The sequence below is a fragment of the Haematobia irritans genome, chromosome 3 (assembly GCF_050003625.1).
Source record: "Haematobia irritans isolate KBUSLIRL chromosome 3, ASM5000362v1, whole genome shotgun sequence".
Taxonomy (NCBI): domain Eukaryota; kingdom Metazoa; phylum Arthropoda; class Insecta; order Diptera; family Muscidae; genus Haematobia; species Haematobia irritans.
In genome coordinates, this window is record NC_134399.1 from 153,830,228 (window position 1) to 153,853,229 (window position 23,002).

Sequence of the window (23,002 nt, forward strand, 5' to 3'; positions counted from 1 at the left end):
ATATTATAATAACATAAAAAGGATAAACGAGTCAAATGATAATATTCCCAATAATTTACTGACAGTTTATCTAACAAATTTGTATGGTAATAGTAGATTTAAAGTTTACGATAACTTTTATGTATATAATGAAAAAACTTTACAACAAGGTGTATTTGCTACAAAAATGCCCGCATAATGGCTGGACTCATTATTAATGTTTCAACTGAGCTTTGAAATATGTGGAAACCCTCATAGTTGCAGCAAGGCTTTGATAAAAACGCCGATTTATCCATATTTCAATAGAAACATGTCGAAAATAAAAAAAGCCAAAATAGCTAAAAGGGTCATGAAAAAAAGCCAGAAAAAAAAAGCTAAAAGCTAAATGCATTTTTTTCCCGCTAAACGTCTTCAAAAAAAGCCAAATCTAGCGGGAAAAAAGCTAAATTGGCAACGCTGGCCACAACATATATGGTTGTAGTAACCAAATTTACCTCCTTTGAATAATTTTGATTCGTATTGGTTGATACGACCATCCGTAAGGAAAATTTTTAACTATCATTTAGTAGCCACCATTGTCATATATTATTCATAGCCGAATATCATTTAAAATATTTATAAAATGTCATTGTTTTTTTTTTTTTTTTTTGGAAGAAGAATAAAGAATTTTATTTCAAAATTTTAAATAGAGACAACGATAACAAAAACATAAAAATTTATCATCTCTTCGCCATGAATGGGATCACAGTACAACATGAATGGTATAAGAAATGTTTTATCGAGACAAAAAATTCATAACAATGGTTTGTATTGTATTTTAGAGGACTCAAAATAACTCAACTATCTTAATATCTAGCATGTATCAAAAATAATCGTGGAAGTTGATGAGGTTCCCGAAAGCATTAATGATTTATAATTAGATGTGTAGGTATATTTGAGACATTTTTACAATTTTACAAATGGGCTGGACCTCTCTAAGACATTTGGCGAATTGTGAATTTTTGTCACAAATAGGGTGCTTTGTAATTATTTACAATCTGCTAGTAACCGATTTTCACCATTAAGATAAGGCCCGGCCGATGTTCTATCGTATTTAGTTGATTTCAACACGAACATATACCATTCCATTTATTAATTAATTTTTATTTTATTTTTAGTAAAGATTTATTGCCGTATAAGATGATTTCGCCATGGCAGATGGTACATGGTAGAGGGTACATGAGTTTAATTAGTTGATTTTCATCTTTCGATGTCACCTACTTTGTATTTAGATTTATTATATACATATATTTTAATTAAATAAAATATAATATTTAACTGGACGAAATTGGTTTTTAATTCGTTCATTAGGCAACACAACCGAATGATGAAGGTAGCAACAACCAATGTCGTCGGCAGACCCAACCAACACCATATGAGATATTGGTTGTGTCGAGCGAATCAGTCGGTTGGCACAACTGCCAACTGGTATTTGCCACAACTGCCAAAAGGAGGTTGGCAATAAATTCGATTGTCACAACCAATCTGTATTTTCTGTGTAGAAATTCCCTTTTTTACGGTCTTAAAATCATATTTTTTACAGATTTTTTTTAATATGTACGAATTCAAACTAGTGACAATAGAACATGGGTAAAATGACTTAGACCACTTCAGACCGAACAAAGTTTTTTGCCCTTTTTGGATTGGACATTTTTCAAACTTTACACCCAGAGAAATGATTGGTTGGAATTCGATTAGGACAACAGTTTGATAGTGGAGACCCACAATTTTTAATTGGGTGGAATAATTGTTAGTTATTTCTCTTGTTTGATAGTTTATATAATCAATATAACGGTGGTGTGACCAAAAGTTGGTACACATGACCAAATATTGGTCGTTATTTATACATTGAAGTAACTAACCATTTCAATTTATTCCACCCTGTTGTGATAACTGATTTGTTTTGCCAATGTGTCACCAAACCCAACTGAAAGTCCGCCTAGCCAATAAGTTGGTTGTGTTAACAAATTGTATAGTTATAAAGGAATTTGTTGCTATGGACTACATAAATATGACAACAAATAAGTTGTTGTTTGATTTCATTAATTATAAACTCTAAATTCTCAAAATTTCAATACAATTAAAATTTTTCATGTCGAGTACCCAATATTAGAGAAAATTCTGGCCATAAAGACTGTCTGTGAATTAGGTATATATTCTTTTTAATTCGGTAGCTGCATTCTTAAGTGGTAAGTAACATAATCATCAAATGAAATTAATATCACTCACTTACGTTCTCCCCTACTAGAGATATTTTAACAAATGTGACGATTTCCGAGGATGTGAATGGCTACCTCGCCATCGAACTTAAAATCGATCAGAACTGAAGAAAGATTCTGGTGCAAAGACATAACAACATTTCAAGGTCCATGCGTGAGTCACGATCGGGTAATTGTCAGTGGAGCATCAGCAGTATCTGCATCATTTCCATTCAGTTTTTAATCTCTGTTGGGGTTTTGGGTACATTGGGGTACTGCCACTCAAATCGAATGACATATATAATCATGTAAGGCGTGTTCTATTAGACAAACTTTGCCAACAGAACACGATCAAAGGTACATTTTTTAACGTTAACGCAATTTTTTTTTTATATTATGTCTGCTTTTCTTCCAGAAATTTAAAAAAAATATTTTGACCTCCTTGGACCTGAAAATTGTGTAGATTTCGCAACTCTTGCTATCTCATGGAGTTTCTTTTGCAGTTCATAAAAGGTTCTAAAGATGACGATGTTTTTTTACGTTAATAGTCAATAAAAATATTAATATGTATTAAAATTAAATACAGACTAAAATTAATTCACCAAAGGGTTTCTTTAATTTCTCAAGCATTGGTTGTCCGAAAATAATAAGTAGTTGTTTCAACAAACGAATAAAATCTTATTGGTTGGGATTACCAATTAGACTTATAATGTGCCCAAATTTTAGTTATCCAAACAATTTGATATACTGTTGTGCAAGACTTCAGTTGGTTGCTTTGACAAATTTTGTCAGTTATATTCTGGTAGTAGATGGGACCGAATAATTTGGTTGGCAAAAGAATTGGTTGTCACAACAAATTTGTTTTCTGTGTGTAGACACAGGCTAAGTGCAATATTAACCATAACTTTTGATAGAAGTGTCCAGTAAATTTGAAATTTTGACAGCATGTAATTCACATCAATCTGAATAGAAAACAACGAACTCCGTCAAAACGTGATAAGTCGACTTAGTGTACTCTGGAATGAGGGCATCGATATGTTCCTCAAAAAATTGTAAAAGTAATCTTGTACCATGAATGGCTTATGAACTATTGAACGTAAAGGTAAAATTAAACAATGTAAGGAAAGTCTAATGATATACACTGTAGATCTTACGGAGTCCAAAACCGACACCAGTTAATCGGACCCTCGGTTAACCGGATTTCTGTGTGTTAATGAAATTTCTATACACTATATATGTTTCCTCCAAAAGTCAAAATTTTTGTAGAGCGGTACTAAAGATGAGAAACAACTGACTATTTACAAGACGTTTTAACTAAGTAGCACATAATAATCTTATACTAGGGCATTATCTCTAGATTTCACATTCTTTGATAAAGCAGAAGATTGTGTGTCTTGCACCCAAAGAAAAAATATTTTTCTACCGACTACGAAATTTTAGTCAAACGAAAAGCACTTTCTTAGGGAGACGATTGTCTCAAATCTTTTTTCTCTGCTTCTAAAGAAAATTGTTAGAAAATGTCCTTTGTCTAAAATTTCGCTCCTCGGTATATACTTATAGTCCGCCATCTACCCAAGGCTGCCAAAAAAATTTCAAGAAAAATCGTCACATTTTCCAAAGAAATCGTCATAATTGTCACTTCCATTTTACAAATCGTCAAAAAAAAATCTGCACTCTAAATAATATTATAACTATAGACCGATATGGCCCAATTAGGCATGGTTGCTAACGGCCATATACTAGCACAATGTACTGAATTTCAACTGACTCGGATAAAATTTGCTCCTCCAAAACCAAATATCGTGATCGGTTTATATGGGGGCCATATATGATTATGGACTGGTATGGACCACTTTTGGCATGGTTGCTCAATATCATATACTACCATCATGTACCAAATTTAAATCAGATCGTATGAATTTTGCATCTTCAAAAGGCACCGGAGGTCAAATCTGGGGATCGGTTTATATGGGGCTATATATAATTATGGACTGATATGAACCAATTCCTGCATGGTTGTTGGATACCATATACTAACATGACGTACCAAATTTAAACCGAATCGGATGAATTTTGCAATTCCACGGGGCTCCGGAGATCAAATCTGGGGATCGGTTTATATGGGGGCTATATATAATTATGGACCGATTTCTACCAATTTTTGCATTGGTGTTTGAGGCCATATATTAACACCACGTACCAAATTTCAACTCAATCAGATGAATTTTGGTCTTCCAAGAGGCTCCGGAGGTCAAATCTGGTGATCGGTTTATATGGGGGCTACATATAATTATGGACCTATGTAGACCAATTTTTGCACGGTCATTAGAGACCATATACTAACACCATGTACGAAATTTTAGCCGGATCTGATGAAATTTGTTTCTCTTTGAGGCTCCGCAAGCCAAATCTGGGGATCGGTTTATATGGGGGCTATATATAATTATTGACCGATGTGGACCAATTTTTTCATAGTTTTTAGAGACCATATACCAACACCAAGTACCAAATTTCAGCCCGATCGGATGAAATTTGCTTCTCTTAGTGGCTCCACAAGCCAAATCGGGAGATCGGTTTATATGGGGGCTATATATAATTATGGACCGATGTGGACCAATTTTTGCATGGTTGGTAGAGATCATATGCTGACACCATGTACTAGATTTCAACCGCATCGGATGAAATTTGCTTCTCTTAGAGCCTCCGCAAGCCAAATCTGGGGATCGGTTTATATGGGGGCTTTATATAATTATGGACCGATGTGGACCAATTTTTGCGTGTTTATTAGAAATCATCTATTAACACCATGTACCAAATTTCAAGCCAGATCGGATAAAATTTGCTTCTTTTAGAGGCTCCCCAAGCCAAATCGGGGGATCGGTTTATATGGGGGCTATATATAGTTATGGACCGATGTGGACCAGTTTATTAGAAACCATCTATTAACACCATGTACAATATTTCAGCCAGATCGGATGAAATTTGCTTCTCTTAGGGGATCGGCAAGCCAAATTTCGGGGTCCGTTTATATGGGGGCTATACGTAAAAGTGGACCGATATGGCCCATTTGCAATACCATGCGACCTACATCAATAACAACTACTTGTGCCAAGTTTCAAGTCGATAGCTTGTTTCGTTCGGAAGTTAGCGTGATTTCAACGGACGGGCGGACGGACGGACGGACGGACATGCTCAGATCGACTCAGAAAATCACCACGACTCAGAAAATATATACTTTATGGGGTCTTAGAGCAATATTTCGATGTGTTACAAACGGAATGACAAAGTTAATATACGCCCATCCTATGGTGGAGGGTATAAAAAAAAGCAATTCAAAAAATTATATAAAAATTAATTTTTTTAGTATGTACATACTAATTCAGAAAACTTTTTATTTAAAAATGAAAATAAAATAAAAATCTTTAATAACATATTTACGTATGTCAATATTAAAGATCCAAAATTTGACCATAAAACTCTTATTTATTAACTGTCCAATAAAGACGTACAATTTTTTATAGAAATAAAATTTTAATAAAATCTTCTACAGAAATAAAATTTTGACAAAAATTTTTCTATAGAAATATAATTTTAACAAAATTTTCTATAGAAATAAAATTTTAACAAAATTTTCTATATAAATAAAATTTTGAAAAAAAAAACAAAAATCTTTAGAAATAAATTTTTGACAAAGTCTTCTATAGAAATAAAATTATGACGAAATTTGTTATAGAAATAAAATTTTAACAACATTTTCTATAAATTCAATATAAAACATTTCTTTCGAATATTATTTTTGTATGTAACCACAAAAATTTGAAAAGCTTTTATTGAATTTTGTAGATTTTTCTTAAAATTTTCTTAAAAATTTGGTGGATTATTTTTGGTACGATTGGCAACAATGATACAAATACTGTACAAGTAAAATGGGGTATAGCTCCTGCATGTATGAAATTTCTAGAAAAAACTTGAAATTTCTCCATCTGACAACTGTCAAATGCATTCTCTCTTTTGCTGGCTCTAATCGTGTAAGCAAACTGCTTCTAGTCAACATTTTTGAACGGAGCTAATATCGTCATTATTGGAGCAAAAATCGGAAAATCGGCATATGTCATTTTTATACCCTTCACCACAACTGTGGTACAGGGTATAATAAGTTTGGGCATTTGTATGTAACGCCAAGAAATAGTGGTCATAGACCCACTATTTCTTAGCGATGTCCGTCTGTCTGTCTGTCCGTCCGTCCGTCCGTCTGTCTGTATATGTAATTTTGTGCACAAAGTACAGCTCGAAATTTATGTCTGATCGTCCTCAAATGTGACATAGGGTCGTTTCTTGGGACAGAGACAATCGCTATTGGTTTTGGAAAAAAATCGGTTCAGATTTAGATATAGCAGCCATATATATTTATCCCCGATTTGGTCGTAGTTAGCGTGTTTATCAACCGATTTTCTTGAAACACCGTATATCCAAATATTTTATGAATCTCGAAAATCTTGCAAAATATCAGTCAAATCGGTTCAGATTTAGATATAGCTCCCATATATATTTTTCGTCCGATTTAGACTCATATGACCACAGAGGCCAAAGTTTTCTACCGATCTTCGTGAAATTTTCCACAGAGGGTAGAATTGACATTCTACCAATGGTTGGTAAATTTGATTGAAATCGGTTCAAATTTAGATATAGCAGAGTTTTGCCGTGATTTGCTTCAAATTTTGCACAAGGGGTACGTTTAATAGTATCGTTAGGTGTGTCAAATTTTGTTAAAATCGGTTCTGATTTAGATATAGCTCACATATATATCTTTCGCCCGATTTGGACTTATATGGTCTCAAAAAACAGAGTTTTGCCCGACTTACAAATTTTGCACAAGCGGTACTTTTAACGATACTATTGTATGTGCCAAATATGATCAAAATCGATTCAGATTTAGATATAGCTCTCATATATATCTTTTGTCCGATTTGAACTTATATGACCACAAAAGCCAGAGTTTTGCCGTGATTTGCTTCAAATTTTGCACAAGGGGTACGTTTAATGGTATCGTTAAGTGTGTCAAATTTTGTTACAATCGGTTCAGATTTAGATTTGGCTCCCATATATATCTTCCGTCCGATTTGCACTCATATGACCAGGGGGCATAACTTTGGCCCCCCCCATTTACGTGAAATTTCGCATAGATAGCAAAATTATTATTCTAACTATACATGTCAAATTTAGTCAAAATCGGTTCAGATTATATATAGCTCCCATAATTCGTACACCAGAGTTGGGGAAATATGGTAGACTGTTACACATTTTAGACCCACCTTCAATGGAAGTTTCCTCCAATTAACTGGATAGCGTTAGCCGATTTAAAGTTTAATTCTAGAGATTTTGTAGAAGTAAAAGAATTTTCTCCTTTATATAGCTTCCAGCAAATGTGAAGTAGTTGAGATGGTAACACAAATTTTGGCCTACATAGGTGAAGGGTATAATATAGTCGGCCCCGCCCGACTTTAGAATTTACTTACTTGTTTTAAAGAAAATAATGTTTGACTTTAATAATTCAGAAAAAATCTTTAAATTTAATGAAATTGTCTTTAAATTTGTTGTCTTTTTGCATCTTGACTACAAAGCAAAAAATCGTTCAAATATAGGACATGTTTTTCAACACTTTATTTTAAAGACGTATTTTTCTTGAAACATAGCATAATTTCTACTGGAGTTCAAGTCTTAATTTGGAAAGTAAAGTTGCCGTTAACTCGTTTGTAAAGGACTTTGATAGCATATGAAGAAAAAAAGCTGAAAAAGCGAAAAACTAAAATTTGCTTCCCAAGCAAGTACACAAAACCCAAATTTAAAAGAGAATTTTGTCTTAAAAGTATCCTTACTTGTATTGTCCGCTTCTTTGGCTAGAAAATAATACCAAAATTTTTAAAGTAAAGACAAAATCTTTGGAACCGTGCAAGCTTTTTTTTCAGTGAATGCATGTAAAATTTGATCAAAATCTGTCATATATATGCACGCCAGAGTTGGGGAAATATGGTAGAATTTTTCATATTTTAGACCTATTTTCAATGGGATTTTCCTACAATTGACTCGATAGTTTCGATAGAGAATATATTTTATATGCTATTTATATTAGTCAATATCGGGAGTATATATGGGAGCTATATCTAAATCTGAACTGATTTCAATTTGGCACACATGACTATAACATAACATAGTACCAATTGTTCTTCTTGAGCAAAATTTTAAGCAAATCAGGGTAAAATTCTGGCTTCTGGGGCCATATATACGGGAACTATATCTAAATCTGAACCGATTTCTTCCAAAATCAATAGGGTTCTATTCTGAGTCAAAACACATACTTGTGCCAAATTTGAAGTCGGTTGGACTAAAACTGCGATCGAGACTTTGATTACAAAAATGTGTTCACAGACAGACGGACGTGGCTATATCGACTCAAGAGCCCACCATGAGCATTTTTGCCAAAGACACCATATGTCTATCTCGTCTCCTTCTGGGTGTTGCAATCATATGCACTAACTTATAATACCCTGTTGCACAGTGTGGCGCAGGGTATAATAAACATTTTGAAATTTGTTTAATTAAAAAAAAAAAAACATTAAAATTTTTAAAATAGCTTTGAAAGTAGCGTTATTTGTCTAAAAGTTCGTTTGGGAGGAAAGAATTATTTTTTTTTTGCGTATAATTTGTACGTAGCTACTTTCTTAGTGTATTATCCATTACGGAAGCTCTTAAGAAAATACAATGTGTAACAATTTATAGAGCATTTAATCCCCATATACCATCGCGTATTTAGAGTATCGTAGCGAACGTTGATTGCATGATGGTCATAACTTGGTTAACGCCCAACAATTTTATGTCCTTTTATGATTTACGCAATTTCAAGTGATTGTTTGTGTGCGTGTGTGTATGCGTAAGTTTATCTGTGTTATGAGAGTGTAACTCATATTCATAAATATTTACTATTGAACATTTTGTAGGTGGGATACCAAAGGAACACCTACCGGCGATAAACATAGACAGACATACAGGCACACACACACATATACACACAGTAAAGCGTCTTAAGTACACATAACCTAAAACTAACGGTCGGCCAATCTCTCCATCACATTTCCCTTATAAAGATAAATCGAATCGAAAGAAAAAAACAAACAAAATGGGAGTGTTTAGCTGTTGTAGTTGATGGTTTATCTTCGATTTTTCTCTTAAGAACTCGCACACACACACTCGTATGTAAGAATGAATATATCTGTTTTCAATTTATTTAACTGCCCTTCCTCCTCTTGACAATGGCCAATGGAGAAAATGGCCACCTAACCATTCATTCACCTTGCTTGCCTAGGGTTCAAACATTTTTTTGCTTAATGTATTTTGTATTATTGTCCATATGGGTTTTTCTTCGTTTTCCTCTTTGGTCATTTGTCCTTTCTCTTTTGTTAATTGTTATCAGTTGCGGAGATTCATGCATTCCCTGGGACTCCTTTATGGCATTCACGTTTTCACGTTGAATGTCTTGAATTACCTTTGACTTTGCCTTGGATATGGGCATTATTTGTTGATGATGTGTCCTGGCTTCACTTTACGTGTCCATCCCAGGCGAGATTAATGTTTTGCGATAAGCCTTTCGAATATGTCTCGATAATGGTAAAAGTGATTTTCCTTTTTTATTGTCAAAAGGGGACCATCTTTAGGCCCCAACGACTGCGAGGGAGTCTCTTCACAACGATTGTTGAAGTGTGAATTTTCTTATTTCTCATTAGTTAATTAATATTCCACAGGATTGTGGCACACTCGAAATTCGTCCTTTGCCATTGGATGATGTAATCGCCTCAAAAAGGAATTGAGTTTTTGTTACGGTTTTTTGTTTTCTTCGCAATGTGTCGTTATTTCGATGATGATTTTCCAGAGATAATCTTTTAATGAAGATATACGTCGTTGTCCATTGGCCTAATGGGATTGATAATTGTTTGGCCCTGGGGGAATGAGAATGTGATGCCATGTCATAAACAGATTTTCTGGTATAGATTTAAAATAATTATCAGGTGGTATCCACTTCTCCTCTCTACTTAATCAGATAATGATTTTGACAACCTTAAGTTATAATTACCTTGGATTACTTTCATATGCTAGTGATTTTAAGGAAGATTCTAAGGTGTATTCTTGTTTCATTTCTAAGATTTGTTTTGCCAGATACGGTAATGGATATCTAATGAATGGGTTGTCTATAATTAGTTACGTTATTGTTAACAGTATACTGTAAATAATATTGTTGTAACCAACATTCATTTTTTTCATTTCATTTATTTATTTTCGCCTAATCTGCACACTGAAAAAAGAGCATGTCCGGTTCCAAAGATTTTGTCTTTACTTTAACCATTTTGGTATTGATTCCGAGCTAAAGAAGCGGAGAATACAAATAAGGATACTTTTAAGACACAATTCTCTTTTAAATTTGCGTTTTGTGTACTTGCTTCTAGGAAGCAAATTTAAATTTTTCGTTTTTTCAGCTTTTTTTCTTCATATGCTATCAAAGTCCTTAAAAAACGAGTTAACGACAACTTTATTTTCCAAATTCAGACTCGAATTCTAGTAGAATTTATGCTATGTTTCAAGTAAAAACGTCTTTAAAATAAAGTTTTGAAAAACATGTCCTATATTTGGACGATTTGTTGCTTTGTAGTCAAGATGAAAAAAGCCAACAAATTTAAAGATACTTTCATTAATTTTAAATGATTTTCTTAATTATAAAAGTCAAGTTGACCTTACCCCAAAAAATTTTTCTTTCATGTTATGATACCCATTTTTAAGTTAAATCACTTAATTATAAGGACAACACGACTTCATTGAAAAGTTTATCGACTTTTGGACAAGGAAAAACTTTATATTAGAGAAACGCGTCTTCTATGCTAAGATAATTTTGCATTCGTATTTTAAGGACATGAAATCTTTGACCTCACGACAATATTTTTTTCAGTGCATAATCTGCCTGTTGTGGCCAAATCGTTAACAACCATCAACATAAGAGACTTGTGACGCTGGATGTCGGAGGCCCTTGTTACCAGCCACAACATATAATAATAGTGAATATTTAATAATAATGAATTACAATTCTATTTGTAATTGCAGTGAACAAGTTGCCGTTATAAACCAACCACATCACAAGTGAGCATCACCTATTACGCATGCTGGGGAAAAGTATAAAAGGCATCAGCGTTGCCACAATGAATTTTTATTTTGGACTAAAATTTTTCTAAAATTGGACCAAAATTCTTACCAGCGGACCATTTTTCCCAAATTAAATGAATATCATTTAAAAGATATAATTTTTCCAAAATTTTACTTTGATAGGAAATTTTGTCAAATACTCGTATTTAATTCTACTCAAAATTTTTCTTTCTATAGAAAATTTTGCCAAAATTTTATTGCTATAGAAAATTTTGCCAAAATTTTATTGCTGTAGAAAATTTTGTCAAAATTTTATTTCTATAGAAATTTTTTTCAAAATCTTCTTTCTATAGAAAATTTTGCCAAAATTTTCTTTTTATAGAAAATTTTGTCAATATATTATTTCTATAGAAAATTTTGTCAAAATTTTATTTCTGTAGAAAATTTTGTCAAAATTTTATTTCTATAGAAAATTTTGTCAAAATTTTATTTCTATAGAAAATTTTGTCAAAATTTTATTTCTATAGAAAATTTTGTCAAAATTTTCTTCTTATAGAAAATTTTGTCAACACTTTATTTCTATTGGAAATTTTATACAAATTTTATTTTTATAAAAAATTTTATTTCTCTAGAAAATTTTGTCAAAATTTTATTTTTTATAGAAAATTTTGTCTAAATTTTATTTCTATAGAAAATTTTGTCAAAATTTTATTTCTATAGAAAATTTTGTCAAAATTTTATTTCTATAGAAAATTTTGTCAAAACTTTATTTCTATAGAAAATTTTGTCAAAATCTTATTTTTATAGAAAGTTTTGTCAAAACTTTATTTCTATAGAAAATTTTGTCATCTTATTTTTATAGAAAATATTGTCAAAATTTTATTTCTATAAAAAAATGTTCTTCCTATACAAAATGTTAACACAATTTTCTCCCTATACAAAATTTTTGCATAATTTTGTATCTATATAAAATTGTTTAGAGTTTATTTCTGTACAATATTTTGGCAATATTTTATTTCTATAGAAAATTTTGTCAAAATTTTATTTCTATAGAAAATTTTGTCAAAACTTTATTTCTATAGAAAATTTTGTCAAAATCTTATTTTTATAGAAAATTTTGTCAAAACTTTATTTCTATAGAAAATTTTGTCATAATCTTATTTTTATAGAAAATATTGTCAAAATTTTATTTCTATAAAAAAATGTTCTTCCTATACAAAATGTTAACACAATTTTCTCCCTATACAAAATTTTTGCATAATTTTGTATCTATATAAAATTGTTTAGAGTTTATTTCTGTACAATATTTTGGCAATTTTTTATTTCTATAGAAAATTTTGTCAAAATTTTATTTCTATAGAAAATTTTGTCAAAATTTTATTTCTATAGAAAATTTTGTCAAAATTTTATTTCTATAGAAAATTTTGTCAAAATTTTCTTCCTATAGAAAATTTTGTCAACACTTTATTTCTATTGGAAATTTTGTACAAATTTTATTTTTATAAAAAATTTTATAAAAATTTTATTTCTATAGAAAATTTTGTCAAAATTTTATTTTTTATAGAAAATTTTGTCTAAATTTTATTTCTACAGAAAATTTTGTCAAAATTTTATTTCTATAGAAAATTTAGACAAGATTCTATTTCTATAGAAAATTTTGTCAAAATTTTATTTCTATAGAAAATTTTGTCAAAATTTTATTTCTATAGAAAATTTTGTCAAAACTTTATTTCTATAGAAAATTTTGTCAAAATCTTATTTTTATAGAAAACATTGTCAACATTTTATTTCTATAAAAAAATGTTCTTCCTATACAAAATATTAACACAATTTTCTCCCTATACAAAATTTATGCATAATTTTGTATCTATATAAAATTGTTTAGAGTTTATTTCTGTACAATATTTTGGCAAAATTTTATTTCTATAGAAAATTTTGTTAAAATTTTATATCTATCGAAATTTTTGTCAAAATTTTATTTCTATGGAAATTTTTGTCAAAATTTTATTTCTATGGAAATTTTTGTCAAAATTTTATTTCTGTAGAAAATTTTGTCAAAATTTTATTTCTATAGAAAATTTTGTCAAAATTTTCTTCCTATAGAAAATTTTGTCAATATTTTATTTGTATAGAAAATTTTGTCAAAATTTTATTTCTGTAGTAAATTTTGTCAAAATTTTATTTCTATTGGAAATTTGATACAAATTTTATTTTTATAAAAAATTTTATATTTTTTTTTATACATGGATATCGTTATAAAAAAGCAGATATCGACAACGAAAGTTAGTCAGTAAGGTGTCATAAAACAGTAAAGTTCAATTCACTTTTGTTTTATTTAATTACCTGGCCCTGATGAAGATTGACGATGTCAAATCGAAATATTGGCTTCAATAAAGTAAAACTCAAAAAAAAAACATCTGGAGTTTTTTTATTAATGACCTTGAGCTGGACAAAAACCAAAAATATAGTTAAACACAGGTCAACAATCCAAATAAATAAAATTTTATTTTATTTTTATTTTATTTTGTCAAAATTTTATTTTTTATAGAAAATTTTGTTTAAATTTTATTTCTATAGAAAATTTTGTTTTGTCAAAATTTTATTTCTAAATTTGGTCCGACTATCGGACCAAATTTAAAAATTAATTATTTTTTGGACCAATTTTGGTCTGAAAGGCATGCAGTGCGTGAAATCTAGGGCATCAGCCAAGGAGGTAGCACCAACAATGTAAGCGAGTACCTTAGTAGATATTTTGGAATTTTTATACTATTTTGGAGAGTGAAGCGGAAGGTCGAAATAATTCAGCTAGAGGTGTGCGATCACTCTAGCCACGTGTTCCTACTTTTCCCTTATGCCTATTCCACAGCTAGAGGTGTGCGATCACTCTAGCCTCGCGCTCCTACATTTCCTCCTCCTTTTTATCCTATAGCTAGAGATGTGCGACCACTGTCGGCACGTGTTCCGACATTTCCTAACCACTCTAGTCAACGTGCTCCTACTTCCCCATAGTCTTTCCTAGTCCTTAGTCAGAGATGAGTGTGTGATCACTCTATCCTCGTTGTGCCTCGTCTCCTCACTCTCCTCATTACAGCCATCCACGTTTTTTCCCCATTCTACGTGCTCTTCCAAGCACCAGCTAGGGGAGTGCGTTCAACCTAGCAGTATATTCCTCAGACCATCAGACTTCCCCTGAAGTAGTGTGACCTCTCCAACCACTTTCCAATACATGCCTTCTAACAACCGTACAAACATTGGTCCACATCAGTCCATAATTATATATAGCCCGCGTATAAACTGATCCACAGAATTGATTTCTGAAGCTTCTCTAAGTGCAAATTTCATCCGATTCGGTTGAAATGTTGTGCATGATGTTGTTATATGGCCTCTAACCATGCAAAAATTGGCATACCTAAAATTTCTTGTTTGCGGATAGAGGACATAAAATATGTTTAATATTATTATATATTTAAATTTAGCCCAAAGTTTTCCTACAAATCTAAAATCTAATGTTAACAATTTCAAATTTATCTTCGGGGTATATTCTAGTAATCACTTTAAATTCTAAAATTCATTTTATGGCTTCAAATTCCCATAAAAAGTTGTTAGGTACACACAAAAAAAGTTTTTTCTGATTCAATCACGAAATTAATTGATCCAATTAATTTTTTAATTGAAATGTCTTCAATCACAGAAATGATAGTATCAATTAAAAAATTAATTGATCCAATTAAATATTTAATTGATACTATTAATTTGTGTGATTGATTTTTATTTCAATTAAAAAATTTGTTAAATCAATTAAATTTTTAATTGAATATTTTTTAAATCTCAATTAAGATTTTAACTGGGAAAATTTTCGTGAATTTTTTTTCTGTGTATATACAATTTGTTTATTACGAGGAGATGTTTTCAAAAAAAAAAAAAACTATTGTATGCGTTCTGTGGAGGTGGATATCTAAGATTTGGCCTAGCCGAACTTTAACCGCATATACATCGTATCCCAAGTATGTTTCAAAAGTTTGATGAAATAAATATGGATATAAAATCCAATTGAAAAGCAAAACAGTTCAATTCAAGCTTTTCAATTTTACTATAAATCCTTTTGAAATACTTAATTAAAATGTCTCTTTGTAAATATTTGATAATTTTATTTCTGGAATATAAGTGAAAGGCCAAAGTAAATCGAGATAACATTTGGCTACATGATTATCATATATTTATTAAATATTGATTTTATTTCCATTCAATTTATTTCTAATCTTTTGAAATCGAATTCATTTCATATTATGTCCATATAAAGATCAAATAAGTCATACCTGGTATACTTAATATAAATCATATTTTTCTCCTAACAAACAGGCAGAGAATTTAAATCAAATTATGTTTACCACAACATCAAGTATGACAATATGCAAATAGTTAAATATTAATCACTTGTGTCCATGCAAAATTAAATAAATTCATTCTCAACTCTTAAGCACCAAACAACAATTATTCATAAACATTAGTTAACAATAATCCTTTTACCTCCCCCAAGCAAAATTCTAAGTAAATATTAGCACATGCAAATTTACTTTTTCAACAAGGTATCCAAGTAACTTGGGATTAGGAGCACAGTGTTATGAAATTTATTGAGACATAACGTAAATTCGTAGTGTTTTGCATTAGAAATATTTTACAACGATTTTTGGGTAAGTGAACAGAAAAAAATCCGTTGTTCCACTAACTTGGCTTAGTTTATTTTAATCTGTTTTTCCTCCAGTGCAAAGAGGCGACTTTTGTAAAAAAAACATATTTTACTTTAAAAAGGTATACAAAGACGAATCTTAAATACCCACCACTATGAATCAAATAGCGGGCTACTTAAAAATATATATAATATATAACATCAAGAAGATCAAGAAGATCTGTTCAAATGATACGCTATCCGAAGTTAAATTTAAAGTTTCTACGTATGGGGACTATTTCAGAATCTGTATTTTGTATTTAACATCTCGCTTAAGTGAACAAGAAAATTATGAAATAACGCCATAAAATCTAAATTCTATAGAATATAATCTACATTATTCGAATGAGTACGAGAGGTAAAATGGCGAAATTTTAATTTTATTTTAAAGCACTCTGGATGATCAGTATGGCTTTTATCCCCTCAACAAGTGGAATCCGGGTATCGCTCTATATGAAAGCGTTATACCAAAACATGTAGCCATATACATCATGTTCGGAAAATCTATTTGTGAACCCAATTATTCTAGATTTCCAAATCCTTGCAAATCTGATCAAAATTGCGGTATGTAGAAGCCCAAAAGGTCAAATCAGGAGATAGGTCCATATGGAGGATATACCAAAGCATGGATTTACACCATATGCGGAAAATCTATTTGTGTAGTGAATTTAACCGAGATCGCATACACCTTGCGAACCTAACACCTTAGACGTCACAGCTATCTAACTTTTTTAAGTTATCAATTTAAGTTGAGAATCAGCAGTTGCTCAGGAAACCATTGATGCTGTGCGCCAACTGATATTGCAAGATCGTCGTGTGATTTATCGTGAGATTGAGACAATCTTAGGCATTATTGGGAGCAGCATACATTCAATATTGCATGAACATTTAACCATAAAAAAATTTTGTTCGCGTTGGATCCCACACAATTTGTAAAATGATATCGTGATAGGTGATGAAGCGTGGATTACAGCGAGTGATTCCGAAAGTAAACAGCAGTCGACTGTATGGGTATTTCAAGATAAGCTAAATCCAAAAGTTTCTCAGCATTTCCACGCAAAGCATTTCCAAGCAAATGATGGCTTGTTTTTTGGGAAAACTGGACATGTCTCAATCGTACCACCACAACAGTGCAGAACAATCATTTCTGAGTGGTACACGACCATTTGTTTGTCAGAAATTAGGTAAACCATAGAAATAAAATTTCTATAGAAATAAAATTTTGACAGCATTTTCTATGGAAATAAAATTTTGATAAAATTTCCTATAGAAAAAAATTTGAACAAAATATTTTATAGAAATAAAATTTTGAGAAATTTCTCTATAGAAATAAAATTTTGACAAAATTTTCTATAGAAATAAAATTTGAACAAAATATTCTATAGAAATAAAATTTTGAGAAAATTTTCTATAGAAATAAAATTTTGACAAAATTTTCTACAAAAATACAATTTGGACAAAATTTTCTACAAAAATAAAATTTTGAGAAAATTTTCTACAAAAATAAAATTTTGACAACATTATCTATAGAAATAAAATTTGGACAAAATTTTCTATAGAATTAAATTTTGTCAAAATTTTCTATAGAAATAAAATTTTTACAAAATTTTGTGTATAAGTAAAATTTTGACAAATTATCTATAGAAATAAAACTTTTACAAAATTTTGTGTATAAATAAAATTTTGACAAATTATCTATATAAATAAAATTTTGACAAAATTTTCTATAGAAATAAAATTTTGAGAAATTTTTGTGTAGAAATAAAATTTTGAAAAAAATTTCTATAAAAATAAAATGTTGACAAAATTTTTTTATAAAAATAAAATTATGTCAAAATTTTCTAAAGAAATAAAATTTTGACAACATTATCTATAGAAATAAAATTTGGACAAAATTTTCTATAGAATTAAATTTTGTCAAAATTTCCTATAGAAATAAAATTTCAACAAAATTTTCTATAGAAATGAAATGTTGACAAAATTTTCTACGGAAATAAAATTTTGACAAGATTTGCTACAGAAATAAAATTTGGACAAATTTTTCCACAAAAATAAAATTTTTACAAAATTTTCTACAAAAATAAAATTTTTACAAAATTTTCTACAAAAATAAAATTTTTACAAAATTTTCTACAAAAATAAAATTTTGACAACACTATCTATAGAAATAAAATTTGTACAAAATTTTCTATAGAATTAAATTTTGTCAAAATTTCCTATAGAAATAAAATTTCAACAAAATTGTCTATAGAAATGAAATGTTGACAAAATTTTTTACGGAAATAAAATTTTGACAAAAATTTCTATAGAAATAAAATTTTGACAAATTTTTCTATGGAAAAAGAATTTTCTATAGAAATAAAATGTTCACAAAGTTTTCTATAGAAATAAAATGTTGACATAATTTTCTATAGAAATAAAATTTTGACAACATTTTCTACGGAAATAATATTTTGACAAAATTTGTAATAGAAATAAAATGTTAACAAAATTTTCTATAGAAATAAAATTTTGACAATATTTGCTTTAACAATAAAATTTTGGCAACATTTTCTATAAATGTAAAATTTTGATAAAATTTTCTATAGAAATAAAATTTTGACAAAATTTTCTGTAGAAATAAAATTTTACGAAATTTTGACAGCAATAAAATTTTGACAAAATTTTGTATAGAAATTAAATTTTGACAAAATTTCCTATAGAAATAAAATTTCGACACAAATTTCTATAGAAATAAAATATTGACAAAATTTTCTATAGAAATAAAGTTTTGACAAAATTTCCTATAGAAATAAAATTACGACATAAATTTCTATTGACAAGATTTTCTATAGAATAAAAATTTTTGTTTTGTTATTGTTGGTTTTTTCTTTTAATCATTGTTGTTTTTTTTTTTTTTTTTTTTTGATTTCAGCTTAAAACCATGCATTGACTAACCTACAAGTGTAGCTTAACCCACAGATAAAAATAATGTTTGTCAAATTTATTTGGGCAAAGCCCTATAGACTGCAAGATGGTTGGATGGACGCACGTTTCGGAATTACCACATTCCTCATCAGCATCATCTACTTGCAGAAAAACTATCAACCAATTATCAGAATAAATTCAGGCAGTTTATTAAACCCAACAATGAACCATACTTGAACCTTCCGAAAAAAGGTTTTACATGATAGCTGGCTTATGCCGAAATAAATTCGTACAAACATATATCTTTTCCTTTGCCACCGTCAAATCATCGATTTGAGTGCAGTTGGCTGGGTTTATTTTGAGCGTGCAATATTACGCATACTGTTAACCACGTTTGTGGCAATGTGACGGTATGCGAATGGCGTTGGAAACCTCATATTTCTTGAAGGAAGTATACACAAAATAAATAATTTACATACTCTGAAGAATACTTTGGCCGAATCTGCCCAAAAAATGGGTCTGGAAGACGGATTTGTGTTTGTCCAAGATAATGACCGCAAGCATTCGTCCAATATTGTTAAGGAATACTTGGTATACACCACCAAAAAAGAAATACCTCACCCTCCGCAGAGCCCACACATGAATCTAGCTGAACACCTATGGACATATATAAAGGCAAACTGAAGAGCTTTAGAATTTTTATCACAAAAAAGCTCTCAAAAACGTCCTTATGGATATATGTTATGGAGCTCAATTCCCGTAAATTTGACGAAATCTCTAACCTATCCAATGCCAAATAGACTCCAGACAGTAGAAAATATTACAAAATATTACAAATTTGTAATATTTAGTGTTTAAGCCAATAAGTTTTATTTATTTTTAGTGTACTTTTTTTTTTTTTTGGCTAAGTGAAATTAACTATGTTTTTGTTTTTTATTGCTCTAAACAGTATTAAATCTATATTGTAGCTCAGATCTCAAGCTTCAATTTAAGGTGTAATACATATATATTTAGTTAATATTTCTCATGTCGTTTCACAATTTTCTTAAAATTGATAGGTGTATAACTTTTTTTTGTTGCTGACTGTATATGTGGCTCGCGTGGCAACCGTGATCAGAATACTGTACCATTCTAACAAAGGCATTATATGCAATTACCAGTAGTACATACACAGTTGCATACACTCACTCTCTCACTGCATTGTGACAAACCTTCTACGGATAAATGAATGATACAAAGACCAAATAGACTTACTCTCAATGCACAATTGTAGCAGTGGTTATTTGTACTAAAGAAAAGTGAACAAACACACAGTCCAAACCCACCTGACCACAACGTTCGTTATCGTATTCGATATAGAAATATTCTCGGTTTTTTCTCGAATAAAACTATCGAAAACGATATCGAGAATGGTTCGAAAATATTTCGAAAAACGTTCATCTGTCGTGCTGTTACTGCCAGCAAACTCTTCGTTTTCGAGGGCTTGCTAGTGATTCGTTAAAGAAGGTTTCGCGATATCTATAATTGATCGTTAACGAATCTATTTCGAATTCGTTTTCGTATTCGATATCATTCCGCTTTCGAAAGTTTTCTACATGTTTTATTCCCATTTTGTTCCCATTATAAGTTGTGTAGTAAAAGAAAATTTTCAAGTTTGTTTTTATTTTATTATAACACAATATAGATAATTATAATACAAAATAATATAGATATTAGTGTTGCGAACAAAATACTTAAAATATTTACATTTTGGAATATATATTTAAAGTCATTTAAGGCACTGCATTGACTTCTTTGCACGGAATTTCTTATTAAGCCGGTCGTGGCTTTTCATGGATTTTCCTGGATACATCTGCAAATTAAACAAGAAAGGAAATTGATAGTTTTTTTAAAAGATATATAAATAAATTACTTACCTCTTTTAGATTCGCTAAGACACTTCACCCGCACTTAACAATTTCTTAAACTGAAATGACTTTTTTATCTCTGTCTTTGTCAAAAACAAACATGGCGGAACACCAACAAATAAGCCGAAAAATATTCGTTATTACTTCGAAACAACGAACGTTCGAAATTTTTCTATTATCGAACTTTTCTCGAATAATGTGCGCTTTAAATTATTTCGAAAAATGTTCGCTTTAGCGAACCTTCGCCATTTCTCGGCACTTTGGTCGGGTGGGAAGTAAATGTTTAAATGGCTCTCTTTGTAAAAGGGTCCAAATACATGAGAATAACGCTCACCTTAACGCTTTGCTCTTCCACATACATTCCTGTATCTGAGTAGAAAGGTAAAAATACATGCCGTGTAGATGGTATGTAAGTGATAGTGCACTTGTATTTGGGTACTTCTGTTTGTTAGCTTATCACTGATATGTGTCTTTGTTTACTCGTATCTGAATGCGAACTAACAAATAAACAAAGACAGAAGTACAACAAAATCCATAATGCTAACAAAAACTCTGAAAGGTATGCATTTATGGAAATTTCCTACAGGACAAACGAATGCATGGTGTATCCGTTTCTGTGCGTTTATCCAGACATACATACATATTTACAAAATTTGTACACTGATCAAGTAGTCCCTTGTGAACCATAAACTATTGTACAATCATATGTAGGTGTGTATTGTTAGTTTAATGGTACATATTTATGTACGTTAGGGTGGAACGATAAGTATTTGCTGATAGTAGTGCATGCATGCGTTAGAACCAATTGTCGAATCACTTTTGCCATTCTGATTGAGGATCTCCAAATCATGAATTCTGAACGCTTCAACCGCATCTTCAGGTGTAGAAAAACGTTGATCTTCATTTCATTTTTTACGTACGGGAATAAAAAGGAGTCATTCGGTGCCAAGTCCAGACGTTATCGTAAATTATAATGAATCCCAGATATAGTTTTCCATTTTGTTTATTAAGATAATAATATTTAATCATAGTGCCACGGCTAGCAATTGATTGTCTATTTGCTTTAACTGAGATTATCACTGGTTTGATAATAATTGTGAACATAAAAATATACGGCCGTAAGTTCGACCAGGCCGAAGCTTATGTACCTCTCACAATGGATTTTGTAAAAATTTCTACTAAAGGCTGTCATCTACACTCGAAATACTTGCGTTGTGGTATCACTTGCCGTTGGCAAGGTACCTACACTAAAACAAATATTGACCTAATATGGAAGATTATGCAACTTAAATTTTAAGAATCGAAATTTACACAAAGTTAAGGACAAAATTATTTAAAATAATGACTTTTTAATTAAATGAAAGTTTATAATCCTTGCTTCAATTTTTTTTTCATTAAACTTAGGACACAAATCTTGAAATTTTCCGTTTCTCTTCTGAAGTTGTAGATCTTTGAAGTAAGGCAAATTTTCCTTAAAATAAAGAAAAACATTTCTAATTTAAAGAAATCGTCTTTTACTCAACTGACATATTGCATTTTTAAATTTAAGATAAAATCGCTTCAAATATAGGCTAAGACTTATTTTAAGGATTTGCATCATTGGTTTAAAGTTTTTTTTTAACATTAAGAAAACTGTTTTTACTTTGAAGTACCTGTCATAATTTGGATTTTAAATTGGAATTTGTTTGTACATAAATACCTTTATTAATATATCGCAAAAAGAGGATAAAAATAAGATGAATGAGATCTGTATCTAATTTTAATTTTATTTATCCTAGATTTAAAGCCAGGGAGGTCCGTCAAAGATGTCTTTATTTTAAACAAGCCGCATCTTTGGCTCGGAATCAATACCAAAATCCTTAAGGGAAGGTCAAAATCTTTGAGTCCAAGTAAACTTTTTTTGGGTGTATAAACTTATTAACATTGTCTTCTAAATTGTAATTTAGTCCATATGAAGTCTATGTTAGACAAAAAAGGTATACAAAATACCTGTATCAGACAATTACCAACAAATATGAACCATGCTTGGATGGTATTTAGAGAGCCAGAAGTGAAATTAGGGG

At 30.3% G+C, this 23,002-nt stretch overlaps 1 long non-coding RNA gene across 1 annotated transcript; it reads left to right on the forward strand.

The window, feature by feature from the left end:
- The first annotated feature begins 2,088 nt into the window (after positions 1–2,088).
- On the forward strand, positions 2,089–2,822 carry LOC142232012 (uncharacterized). The gene is made up of 3 exons (XR_012720990.1): positions 2,089–2,207; positions 2,267–2,573; positions 2,632–2,822. It is a non-coding gene; the product is annotated as an uncharacterized LOC142232012 (long non-coding RNA).
- The last annotated feature ends 20,180 nt before the right edge of the window (positions 2,823–23,002 follow it).